Here is a 14,666-nt window from a genome sequence, read left to right on the forward strand (position 1 = left end):
TGTTTCAAGGTAAACACTCGACTATGCGTGTTTTATAAGTGTCAATGTATACGATATGTACACAATTTCATAAGAATAACTAAAATACTTTTCTTCCAAACCGTTTTATTTTGAAGCACCCTACAAAACAAATACACGTGCAACGTTTCAGCCTAAAACACCCGATTATATAAGTGTTTATATACAGGACACGCTTGTATGCCGTCTACGGTACGCATCTATTATGTAAATAGTACTTATTATCAACTGTATACAGCATATTTATTGCGAAAAAATGCACATAAATGTCACGTTATACTGTGCATGTAGCGATAAATTTATCGATTATAGTATTTTGCAAGTGTGCATAGCATGTACCTGTCACAAGGTGAATAACCGATTGAATTAAACATGCACAGTGATGTTATCAAAGCTTGTCGTAGCTTGTTAAGTAACTGGTAACTTGTGTCGTACGCACGCTCATGATTGAATTATACTATCGGGAGTGTGTGGACAGGTTGCACGTTCGTTAAAAAACGCAATAACAACTCGAACCAAATAATGTCTGTTTTGATTTTCCAAGGAAAAAAGGGAACCGGAAGTTATTTTAAACAAACCTGAAGGTATGATGATATTGTTACTCCGTTACGAAGCGTGTGGAAAGTGTAATTGATAGAGCCAACGTAGGCAGAGTACTACATTGATATTTGCTGCAGCCTCCGTTTATTTCTTTATGGGCGGGATTGCTGATTAAACTGAACTTCATGCATTTATTTATTCCATACTGCATAACTTCCATGCCGACATCCACCGAGACAAGACCTGAATGACCAAATAAATCATAGAAATGTTGCAGAATTTAACAGGCAAATGCAGTTAAATTCGTGTAAATAGTGTGTAGTCAGATTGAATTTAGTAAACACATTTATTCAGCTGCACATAAGTCGAGAACACTTCCTCGATTGATAATATATGTCTGTTTTTTATATGTTATACCCAAACTTACCTTTAGTTATTAATGTTTATATTTAAGAGTAAATTTATGATTACTCTACAATAGTTCGAAGTGCTTGATCATGAAACGCATCATTTGATGTATTCTTTTTTCAAAAATGACATTGTTAATGATTTTTAAATGAACTGTCAAAACTAGGCTAGGCAAAGAAGCGATAAACAGTAAATAAGGTTGGGCAGTCAGGGACTGCTGAACATAATTTATTTCATAAACCGGCGCTTGGTTGGCGCATGCGCAGAAGCCATCATATGAAAAACTCCATACGGAAGGATACATTCCTGTGAGGTAATAAAGTACCCTGACAAACTATAAACTACAAAGCTCAAAATCTGTAACTACAAACTAAATCTATAAAAACTGCAAGCACAAAAAAATAAACAAAAGGGGAGGGTGGGTTGGGGAAACAACGCCTGCCGTGCGTGTCGAGCCAGCTAGCCAATACCCTCAATCTGTAATGCCGCAATATATAGTGTCAAGGTGTTAGTCACGCTAGCTAAGTTAATCACACGTTGAGCTTAAAAACAATCAAGCATTGGCGCCGGTAATCTTTTCCTGCCTTGGTATTGGCTTGATATTGTCTATACCAATAAACAAGCTGGTTGTTATACAGTTGGTAGTAAGGGGAAATATTACATTGCTTAAATATTACATTGCTTAATCTGCCACTCAAGGTTACGTATAATATAAAAGATGACACATTTAAAACTGTATTAAACATAAATACATAACATCACCATGTTATAAGTGTTGTGATGATAAACACTTTTTCAATACATATTTCTGGTGGAAACATTTTTCAAAATGTGTGTCTAGTGAAATTCCTGTTCAAAGAGTTGGGATAGTTAAAATTTCATTAAAACATGTTTTTGGTTGAGAATTGTTTAAAAGTGTTGTGATAATAAGCACTTTTTATGCATGTTCCTGATGGGAACACTTTTCAAAACGTGTGTTATGTGCAAAAACATCCCGAAATGTTGCAATAAAAGTGTTTTCATAATATAAACTTCTCGCAATTATGCAAATTATAAACAGTTTAAGTGTTTTTAAAGTGGAGACAAGCTGATCAACACTTTAAATGTTTTATCACAAAACAGTGAAAATGTTTTATTTTGAAACAGTAGTGTTGTAAGATAACCCATTTGTGGTTTTAAGAAAACACTTAATGTGTTTAATTCTAAAGCACTTAAAAGCGGGACGAAAATGTGTCATATTTTAAAACACCTAGATTTACACTGTACAAACATTTGCACAAACCTGGAGTTAGGCCCCACAAAATTGTTTTGTTGCCCTCAGCGACCGACCGAAACATATGAAATGTCGGGTCGCGTTTTTTTTAATAAGCCCAAATATTACAAACTCACCATTTTAAGCGGTAAAATTGTGTTTCCTCTAAGAATTAGAGTTGTTTGATCTCCAGGATCCCCGGGGGGGGGGGGGGTTAGTGGCGACTTTGAACTTCAGGTTGATCTGTATTTCTCTGACATGTTCCGTCTGAAAGTCTGAAGAGCAAACACGTCTTTCCCATTTCAGACTATTTTGACATTTGCGATTCGACGGAAAGTTGGTGCACAATATTAAAAATATCGCCGCATATTAATAAAATAAAAAAATATTTTGAATAAAAAACAATACGTTTTTAAATATCATTTTTAATACATTAAATGCACAACATTTTATTGAATTTATAAAACGTGACATTTTATATTAAAACTCTCATCACAAACAAAACGATGGCTTTTGCACGCTGTTTTAGCGCTGTCAGTATTCTCACTTCCGGGTTTGTCATCGTGTGTCCGTACATGTGTACAGCGGTAGCAAACGTGGCGTGCACGTTTGGTGCGTGCATGACAACCAAAGCTGGATCAACTATTACATTTAGCAAAGTCACGTTGCTTAAAAAAAAAAAAAAAATGACCGACCGACCCAATTTTTCGATTTTCCGACTTGAGGGCAACATAAGTTTTTTTTTGGCTCTATAGGAACCAGAACTCGAAAACAGTGAAGAAGTGTTGTGAAGTACCTGTTGAAGATTCTTTTAGGGGAGAAAGAATTGTGCTTGGTATTGAGTAATGAGACAGAAGTGGAAGTAATCACGGAAAATATATATTTAATATGTAAAACTTCCACTGGACGAAAGCGATGGACATACTCTACTTGAAATTGAAAAGTGTACTATGTATTTTCCATAGTGAGAAATTCAACGTCTTGATAAATATTGAAATAGTATTACAGTTGTTGCCATAAATTGGAATTAACAGTTATCGTGGAACGTCGTATCAGTGTATACAGCCTAAACCTAAATCTGTTTTGAATTCTCATGAGGATTACATTTCAGGTAGTTTTGATATTCATGCAACATGTGATGAAATATATGGAGATTACAGATCCTTCTTTCGGTCTACTGTAGTTAGAAATGATTCAAGCCTAGAATATGTGAAAAGAGTCGAAATGAGCTGATGATTGATGTAGCAATGCAGGTGATGCTAAAACTTTAACTATCTAATATCATGTATGACAATCGCGTTTATTCTGAGGAGTTGAATGATGTAGTACACTTAGACGTTAAACAATATATGAATATGCTGGGACATATGAAATGCCGTGGGTTATTTTTGCAGCAAAATGCCCTCATATTTACAAAAAACAAGGTGATGCACTTGTAAAAGGGAGAACTTATGGCGATTTTTTATCACAAATACCGAGTCAGTGTGTTTGCTCAAACGTTTGCACTGAACAAATGTAATCTTCACAGATGGTAACTGTTATCAGATGTGAACTATGTAGTAGAAACAAATGTTAGTCACATACTTTTAAATACTGAACTGAGGGTTTACCTCATTCTGAATATATTGAAGCAAATATTCTCATACAACCACTGATTGTACCTACACGACCTCTGTTAGAAACCCTTTCACATTCAGATGTTGAGCGGAGATATCGAGGAGCAGAGATTAAAGCGCGGTAGTCGTTGCGCTGCGCATGTGTGAGATATATGGGTCTCATATAAACAAAGATGGCAACTTTGACTATTGCGCAGATCAACGAGTACGAACTGACACGTTTCCAATGTTTAATTAGTTTAATTAGGTTTAATTCATGTCACCGGCGGTAATCAGTGCAAGTCGCGCCCAGGTCAAACCTCATACTTGTGATTTCCATATGAAAAGCGCATTGGATTGTGGGAAAATCAATGTTTATCAACACAAATGTCTAACTTGCGCAGCGCGACGACTACCGCGCTTTAAACACCTAGAACCCCAAGGTTTTGTATAAGTTCTCAATACACCAATATGCATGATACTAGTATTTTACTTTCTATTGTGGATTACATTGTTAATTTATCTATGATTTATTTATGATTTATCTTGGCATCTAGAATGAGAGTGCCGATTCAATTGATGCTCTACACCTGGTAGCACATAATATGTATAGGAAATTTAAGGTTGGTGTCAATATAAAATCAATTATAGACTATTAGTTGTAGTAGGCGATTGTAAAACTTATCAACATCTCATAAAACTTAAGGATATGTATGGTGTAGATTTAGAATAGATAATCCCTTTTTTGATGACTGGAATACCGTTTAGAACTCTCAACCAGTTCTAATGGAAGTGCTATCTTGATGTCAGTTTAAAGAAGTCGGCTTCATTAAAACCAATAAGTCCTCGTTCAATGTGGGAACTTAAAAAATACACACACAAATTCCTAACACAAGTATGGGGGAGCATGTACGGACAGTTGTTTTACAAAATAGAATTAAATGAACCAACTTGTACCCTCACTTCCAATGATACTATCCAAATCACAAAGACAAAGGAGAGTGTTGAGATTTTAGTAGATAAACATACAGATCTTGAAAATGACTCATTTGATACATTCTGTGTTAGGTAGCACGTCAGCAGGCTTAGAATTAGAGGTTGGTCAGCAATGTTATGATATCGATTTGTCAGGGAAGACTATTTTGCATATATTTGCACTTTTTATTGCTATCAGAGTGGATGATTAAATGGCTGCATTAAAGAAAATGTTCCCAATGTTCAATTCTTTTGACATGTCGCTTTATTTGAGACTCATACCACGTCATTTAGCAGACATGATAAGGTTGACCCTAATCAATTCCGGGATACTTTGAGCGGGCGGGATTTTTTTGTAGCTTCTATTGTAAACCTTATTCCGATGCTGTGCTAGAGAGATGTTAAATGGCAACATATCAACTGCATCGTGTAGGTGCATTAAAGTACCTTGCTTCTCAACTATTCAAAGTAGTCCAGGAAGACTTATTGTGAAGCAGACGAACAGGATTTTCTCGCATATGTCAGTGTTCGTATTATGTTTCAGCCAAGTACTGGAGTGCCCATACTTCATGTCGATCTTTTGTATTCAACAACACATGAGTGACAGTGCCGTGGTATAGTTGGTACAAAGTGTTGATCAATCTTGGAAGGGTAATGCCACATATCCACTGTAAACTGTGGGCTACTTCCCTGTGTTGGTGAAATTGACAAATTGTGTTCATGTCTATGGATCTACATCTACACGTACATCCACTTAGTGAGAGGATACTTTGAACTGCGTGTTCAATGGATCCTCTAACTACTAAAGACTGGCATCCCCGCCCATTCTTCCTTAACTTCCTTCACGGCCTTCTACATTGTCCCCTGCCTCAACACCAAAGCACAATTTATTTCTCCCTTAAAACAATCAACATGTATTAAATAATCCATGTCTACTTCAGTGAACTTCTGATACACCTAACTCTGGGTAACTGGGTAACAGAGTGATACAAATGTACTGCTCTGGAATTTCGAATTAGAATAATGTATAAATTATGATAATTAGGCTTTGGCTGGCTAACTGTATGTCAAACAATGCCATCAACTCACGCTAACACAGGTATTGTCTATAAACATCAAAATAACCTGTCACACTCGCGAAAGTTTTGAAACAATATACGTTTACCAGAGGCGAGAAAAACAATGTTGTACGTCGGTATTCGAGTTCAGACTCACGGACTATTTGAGTTGAGTGTTGAAATTCATCCACACACCACACCTTTCTGCGGAAGGACACCACCAAACACGTCAAATACACTGTGCGCGTAACAGTTGGAACCAACTGTTCAGTTCTATGTAATCATATTGAATCACATTTGTTACCTAAGTGAGTGCGTTGTTTTGTGTTTCCTCGTCCGGTGAAAATATTATTATTCTCGGCGACGCCACAAAAAGCAGCGAAATATGCATTTTTCAACCAAGATTTTACTTCTATGCATCTTGTATGTATGCGATTTCAACGGAGTGACGACACAAGGTGAGTTATTTATAAATTTATTTCCGGGTTCCATTTTGACTAATTAACCTTATGACTAATTCTAAAAAAGTGGTGAACTATTTAAGATATTGAGATATATCATTGCCCCAGAAAACGAAGGTAAAATGCCCCAAAACAGACAAACCATGTTGATTTCATCGCATTTTTTTTACATCGTTTTTCTTCGAAGTGGGTACGGTGACCCCATTTCCCCCTTCTTGTAACATGTAATATCAAATAAAAGACAATAAATAAAATTGCAATATTTGTTACTTTTGTGTATCATTCGATCTTAAACCCGGACACCCGTGGTTAATCCCCACTCATGTCCATTAACATACTACGACGTAGCAGCTGTTTTATTAGAGTCCAAAGTCCTTTGTAGAAACGCATACCTGCCATGCAGGGCATAATGTAAACAGGGTACATTTATGTATTCAATGTTACGAGGCCAACAAAAGCGTAGGTTAAATATCGATAACGTACATTGATAATAAAACAAAGAAGTGCGAAGGAGCGAACGAGATGGTCCTTTAATGGCCTGCTTGACTATAAAATGTAAATTGCATGTCGGCGTATTCTCTTAGAGTGTCCAATATATGCGTAGAAAAGAATTTAAGGTAGCGAGAAGGGTTTTGTGACATTTTCGAATAAAACATTCTCTGTCTGTTGTGTTGTTCAGAAGAGTAATTTAGCTTATATATTTCAAAAGACTAAGTATAGAGGCACAATTTCGCACAAACTGGACAGTCGTTGTTTACATAATTATCACGTGACATCAAAAATGGCGAACCTTGTAAAAATGACTAAGTACGCGATTGCGAGAGCACACTGCGGAATTTCCTGGTGAAATTTACGTCATGCATTGTCCGTAATCAAGTCCATTGAAATGCGTCTCAGATAATCAAAAGACCTATTATTCCGATTTCTATGCAGGTTTGTTTTTTTGTCCTCAACTTATTTCATACTTGACACCTTTAACAGACTATTATTCTGTGACAAAGCATTTTCTTTAAAAACCCAGACATATTTTGCACCATCATTATCTATTGAACGATAACTGCGAGTTTGAATGTCCTAGTCCGAACGCACTTGATTTGGCGGCGGTCCCAATGAGTCGTACTCAATCGAAACTTCAATTTGAGAAAAACGCGAAAAACAGTTTTGGTTAATAAAACACTGTAGATTTGCAGCATTATTATAAATATTCACTAAAAATGGCCAAACATATTAACCACTGATATCATAGAGCTCATAAAGAGTGTCTGATAATGAATAATTTCATGCTCGAGCGTGAAAAATGAAGAAAACTGCTGGCATTTGAGTCCCCACTCCAGGAACGTTCAGGTTTCCATTGTTATGCAAACGAATAACGAGGGATAATCCTCTGACAAACATTACTGTCCCACTGTACACGCTGACAGTTTACAAACAAGCTAATCCTTCAAGTGTCTCTGATAAGTGATCTAATAAAACGGTTTTCATGGTGAAACAAAATGGCCGATGTTTGAAAACAAAATTGCTGTGTCAGAGTGTGACACTGAGTGGCAGATTTTTCTTTGCCTCATCTGTCAACGCTTTTTTTTCGCCACTGCGTTAGAAAACATGGTACAGTTTATTAGTAAAATAGAATATTGAATTGGAAAATAAAACGATTTAAAGGAAAGTTGCGCAAATTTACAGTACTCATTTTGCACTACCTCCCGCCCGCTCCCGCGTTCCAAACACCTTTTTTCTCGCTTTTTTGACCGCTTGTTGAATTGGACAATTATTTAGTTTTATTTTCGACCGCGCAAACCCCGAAATATCACCGCTCGCTCGCACGCATTTAAAATTCGGACTAACAGAAAAATTTCCGAGGTTCACATTGTCTTATAATTGTCTTTATGGTTTTTATAGATGTTGAACAGCTGACAAAAGTTATAAGCACGCAACCTGATCCTTTGGCCTCGATTTGGCTTGGACTGAATATTTTATTTTAAACAATATTCTGACGTGAAATACAAAATGTATTTCAACACAAGTACGACATGGTTGTCTGGGTTTTCTTTCCTGATTATTGAGTCTTCGCAATGTGTTTTGTATAATTATTGTTGTTTTCCTCCGAGGCGAAGACAAGCTGAAGGACTATGAAGCTAAATGGCAGTTCCATGCATGGGCTGACTGAAAGAATATATTTCTAAGCCTAAAATAAACCTAGTCTTTCGTTGATAATTTTGATTGTTTGGAATGTCTGTCGACCGTGTAATAAAGACATTATTCTCTATCAATAATCCGCCCAAAATAGGAACATTTCTACTAATCGACGTTTTTCGAAAAATCTGCGATTAGGCTGCGAAAGTAGAACATTCCGGGGGGGGGGGGGGTGAAGAGCATCGCCAGGCGATGGACGCGGAGTTCTTTGGCAACGACCGCAAACGTAATTGTGATCAGCCATTGGTTGGCCACAGAGGTCAAAACACGCGTTCTATTTTTATGCGTTAAGTTTGGCTCTTCCGTTTCACCGCCTCCGGAATGTTCTACTTTCGCAGCCGTGTGAATCTTGAGTTTCGAAATTGTTCATCGACTGGCCACCAAATATCTATGGCTATAACTAAATTTTTAAGCCCAATAAATTATTCATACATGTCAAGCTCTGTTCGATTTTTTCAGGGCCTGTGGCCGTTTTTAGTCGAAAATATTTTTTGTGGGAACAATTTTACGTATACGTATACGGTTTAGGCCGAAGTCATTCAATGATCGTGACCTAATTTTAAAAATTGAATGTCAAATTTTACCAGACATGGACCGACATGGATTCGGTATCGTTATTTTTGGAATTAATCATTAACATTTCCTCGTTTCTCTGCTCTGTCAAAATGAGTTACCTATGTTTTTTTTCACGTGATTGTCTCATGAAAATAAAATAACATATTACATTTAGAACAAGCACCCAAAACACGTAACAAGAGGTCCCAGTTCAGTTGCTTTCACGATACAAGTGTCATACAACTATCAGATTTGAAGTGCCGTTCAGAATTTAATAATAGTTAATACTAGTTAGTTGTACGTTCACACTTTACTATCAAAACCACCATTTCGACCACCTCTGCTGCGCCAGTGATCAGTGTTTGGACGAGCGGTCGGTGTTTTCAATGAGCGAGCGAGCCAAAAAAAAAAAAAAAAAAAACGCGATTAAAATGCGGTCGGTTTCCGGTCGGACAAGACCGCATGGTCGGAAATTAAGCGTTAAGCGGTCGATGTAAAAGCGGAAGGTTGGGCGAAATGAGTACTGTATGGCCATGTTTCTCCGACGAAGTCTTGACTAACAATAATGCTGACAATGGACGTTAGATAAACACTCATTGTTTGCAACTGGAAGCTTATCACCCGTTATATCAGAATCGTCAACAACGGAGTATACAGATAAGATGTTATCATTTAAACCCTTTCAAAGATAAACAATATGCAAACGGCAGTTGTAGTCTTTTCTGCTAGCGTTTTAAAACACTGATTTGAGCGACGTTATTTCGCAATTTCGATCTTTTGTAAACCTGGGATGATGTATCAAGGTCTAAAGTAAACGTTTTATCAATTTTTGAAAAATCAAGAAAAAAGTGAAAATTTCCCTTCTCGCTACCTTAAAAGAAAGGTATTTTCAACACGAATATGGCTGAACGAGACATAAAAACTATAAGAAGCAGCCTGCTGTATAGTGAAATGTACCAGTACAGCATAATTGATAGAGAACCATGTACATGTTGCTTTCCCACGTTACTTACGTCAACAGCAAGCATATGGGCGTATATCCCACCGAATGGTAAACACGTATAATTATAAATGTACTGTAGTGAGCATTTACAAAGTTATTGACCTCGGACAGACGGGACATCGAAACTACGTAATCTGTCAATGGTTTGCAGCTATTCGCGGATAACATATCATACGCATATAAAACTCGGGTATTTCTCGCACCAAGTCCACCGCGAGATATTTCGTTTTACGCACAATGGAGGACGTGGATAACCGGACTTGAGCTCCGGTGCGAATCTCCCAATTTTATAAATCGTATTCGAATCTCGGGCTAGCTAATTTGGCGTGGCGAGGAGCATACAGGCATTTATACCGCCTGAGGGAACGAACAACTGACTTGTCAAATAAAAATAAATACAAATGTAAAGTAAACAGATTTAATGTTTTAACTAGTAATTCACTCAATATAGAAACGCCATAGATACAACATGTCTAAGTACAACGGCAATTTCTGAAATTACAAAATGCGTGCTTTACAGAAATTTTACAGTGAAAACACAATAGCTTTACCGCTATCGTCAGTTCTCATTGAATGATACATAACACAATAATAAACTCATGTCAACAAAATCGCCAACCAGTTCACAACGTTCTGTACAGTCCTGTACCACAGTCAGCTGGCGCACACGTGATAATAAAATAAATACGATATTTACTATATGGGGGCCGCCATCTTGAATGCAGCGAAAACTAAATACGAGACAAGTTGTGAAACGCGTTTTTCAGATTCCTACAAATCAGGACAAAAATACCAATCTTTCACAAAAATACGGTCCGTTGGGGTTATATTAAGCCAACCGATAACAAAATTCGGCCTAATTCGTCGTTTTTGCGTGGAAAAATCCCTTGCATACGAACACCTAATTACGCGAAGAACATAGAACACTAAGCCGGGGTATTTGAAACCGAAATTGTCATCTAAGCGTTAGGCCGTCGCTGATTGGCTGCTGAGCTGGAATGCAAATTTTAATAAAAAATTATCTGTGTACAGGCTATATGCATTTCGGCGGGAATTATAGTCAGTGCTATGTATTACGTCATATACGTAAAACAAATTCATATATATAGGGTTGTCATGACATTGACCTTTAATGACACAGAAGAGGGCACTTAAGCCATTCCATGTCGCTACTTTGTACCAACTTGACGGCTTAATTATTTTCTACGCCCTGCTAAGTAGTACTATGTACATCTATTTTAGTACGAACATTGTAACTGTTGAAATTCTATGTTGTTATTGAATCACCAATACCTAAACACACACAATCCGAAATATGTGTTAATTTTAATGACCTGTTTTTATGACCAAAATGCCGGAGCCCGAAAAATGAAAGTTCTCCGTAAGAGGGCGCTCATCCTGAAGGAATATTATGCGTCAACGCTTGAATTTCTATAACTTTCATGTAGTCTATACTTTAATAATAGTGATTACTTGATATTACAAGTATCACTGCATGTACAATACAGCTTAATTCCATGTATTTTTGGACATTTTGGACTCGGAAGTTGGAGATTCTGGAAAGATTTGATTGATATAATTTTATTTCACCAATAATAACAATTCTAGTAATAATAATAATAATAATAATAATAATAATAATAATAATAATAATAATAATAATAATAATAATAATAATAATAATGGTGTGGTATAGAACACAGAGGTAGTTCATCCGAACTACATTTCTATGCAGACTATATATATATATATATATATATATATATATGTATATATACGTACACACACACACATACATACATACATACATACATACATGCATATATACACACACACACACACACACACACACACACACACACACACACACACACACACACACACACACACACCACACACACACACACACACACACACACACACACACACACACACACACACACACACACACACACACACACATAAAAGAATATGGAGCTATAAGTGCGCTACTCTGCACATCATATTATTAGTGGAACAATCGTGGGTAAGTACAAATAAAGTTTAGCTGCAAATAATACTTGTATCATACATATTAATAATGATAAAGATAGTATTTAAATATTATAGTACATTGTTCAGTATACGTAGTTTTAGAGAACTTTTGAAAGTTATTCTATTAGTAATTTGTTTTATTGGATCAGGTGGAGAATTCCAATGTTTTACGGCTGTATAATTTACAGTATGTTGGGAAAGTGAATGATTCATCCTGGGGACATAGTAGTTGTTACCTGACGCAAGTCGTGTTGGATATAAATGAGGTAGAGGGGAGAGGTACTCATTGGTAGTATGAGCATAGCAGTCGTTTTTCAGATCATAAATGAACTGACATATCTTAAATTTACACAACGTGTGAATATCAAGTATGCCTAGTTTTTTAAATAGAGGGGCGGTATGTGCATTGTAAACAGCAAATGAGATAAGCCTTACAACTTTCTTTTGCAAAAGAAGGATAGGCTCTAATAGTGTATGATAGGCGTTTCCCCATATTTCTAAACAATAACTAATATGCGGGAGAATCAGGGAATTGTATAACAAAAGTATGACTGATTTGGGCACATAATGTCTGATCTGGGAGATAATACCAACTATATTATTTTTTTTACTCTATCTCAAAACCATTTATATCCATGCTGCCCTCAGTGCCCAGGTGTTTATGAGGCGTTTTAATAGTCATGAATTTGTCTTTTTCTACATTGACTGTAAGTTTGTTGGCACTGCACCATTCACAGATTCTTTGAAAATCGTTGTTAGTATCTGCAAGTTTGATTGTGTTACTTTTAATATACTGAAAAAGGTTAGTATCGTCTGCAAATAGGCGAAAATCAAAAGCATTAGTTGAGTTATTAATATAATTTATGTAAATTAGGAATAAAAGTGGGGCAAGAATCGATCCTTGTGGAACACCACACTTTATTGGTTTATGTGTAGATGTAATATTGTTAATTTTCACTGATTAATAACTGACAGAAAGGTAGTTTTTGAACCAGAGTAGCGGGAGCCATCATAATATTGTAATTTGTGGAATATCGTGATCTATAGTACCAAAGGATTGTTTCAGGTCGATAAAAAATACAAAAGTAATATAACCTTTGTTATCAGGTCGGCCAGGGCAAGTGTTGCGCTGTGTTTTTTACGAGAACCAAATTGAGTTTTAACAAGTATACTTTTTTTCTCTATGAAATTAATCAGCTGTTTATTAACAATTGATTCAACAATTTTACTAAATGTAGGCAGGATAGATATCGGTCTGTAATTGTTGGTATCTGTGGTAGATCCTTTTTTTTTATAAATTTTGCCAGTTTAGAGAGAGTCTGGGAAAATGCCTTGGCTCAGTGAACAATTGATAACATTCTGCTGGAGAGTTCCAGAATTCCGGAAATACAGGTTATTTGTGGAGATGTACAAACATTTTTGCTTTTGACGCTGGTTGTATAGTACTCATGTGCCGGCGTTAATTAATTATTATCGCGCCAATAAATTGCTGCACACGCTCATTTTGTAACGGATACTGTAATCTAACAAGAACTGTGTGTTTACTTCGTGATAACGCAGTATTGAAACCTCGATGTTCTCATCCATATTGCATCTTTAATTGCTAAGTAGGCTTTGGCGATAGGCTTAAGGGGCGGTAGTTGTCGCGCCAAGCATGCTCGAGATATATGGGTCTCATATAAGAAAATGGGGATTTTGACTGTTGCACAGATCAACGAGTACAAACTGAGACGTTACCCAGCTTTAATTAGGTAATCGCGCCCAGGTCAAACCTCATACTTGGGATTTCTATTAGAACAGCGCATTGGATTGTGGGAAAATCAATGTTTATCAACACAAATGTAGTACATGCGCAGCGCGACGACCACCGCCCTTTAAATAATTTAATATTTATAATAATAGAGTAATCATGACTTCATTTGCTACTTTTCAGGTGAATTGACAGAAGAGGAGTTTGAGCACATATTCCAATTTGTAGTGAACAACGAAGACCGCATTTATACAACGACAAATTATGTAATTGGCATCGGTTTTGACATGCGACAGAAATATGATTTTTTGTTTGCTTTGCAAGGATCAGATGAAGACTATTACGATGTCTACATAGGAGCCCGAAGTCTTTCTGATTTTGAAATCGATACACTTTTCAGGGTCAGTTGTAAACATCAATCGCTTCAGTTCCTCTTTTCCTCAAAAAATCCTTCCAGGCATGTTTCGGAGACACAAAACTTCTCATGCGTCACAATGCATATATTAATGTAATAATAACTATTCATTGTACAGGTGATTAATCTTCCCAGACACATTGTAAGTGTGCAAAACGACATGCCAATGTTCAGCGTATACCCTCTAGACGTGAAAACATCACTTGTAGATTCCGTTGTGGGTGAAACTCTAACCGATGATGTGAAGAATCTAATCAATGATCCAGATAGTTCATGGACAAAGGTTTCCGTAGAATATTTGAACAACGAACAAGTGCGGAATTCTGAAAATTTAGGTATTACTGGTTAGATGTTTCTCTTCGTATAATATTGCATGTGTCCATAATTATACATAATTCCAGCCACATGATAA

General features: G+C 36.5%; 1 pseudogene across 1 annotated transcript in view; it reads left to right on the forward strand.

Annotated features, from left to right (window-relative positions):
• LOC100374498 (sushi domain-containing protein 2-like) overlaps positions 1-14,666 on the forward strand; it is a 31,359-nt pseudogene that overhangs the window by 3,738 nt on the left and 12,955 nt on the right. The window contains exons 2-3 of the transcript XR_014931438.1: positions 14,023-14,240; positions 14,373-14,589. The product of XR_014931438.1 is annotated as a sushi domain-containing protein 2-like (transcript). The remainder of the gene's footprint in view (positions 1-14,022; positions 14,241-14,372; positions 14,590-14,666) is intronic.

Source organism: Saccoglossus kowalevskii, chromosome 13 (genome assembly GCF_978046115.1).
Source record: "Saccoglossus kowalevskii chromosome 13, keSacKowa6.1, whole genome shotgun sequence".
Lineage (NCBI taxonomy): Eukaryota > Metazoa > Hemichordata > Enteropneusta > Harrimaniidae > Saccoglossus > Saccoglossus kowalevskii.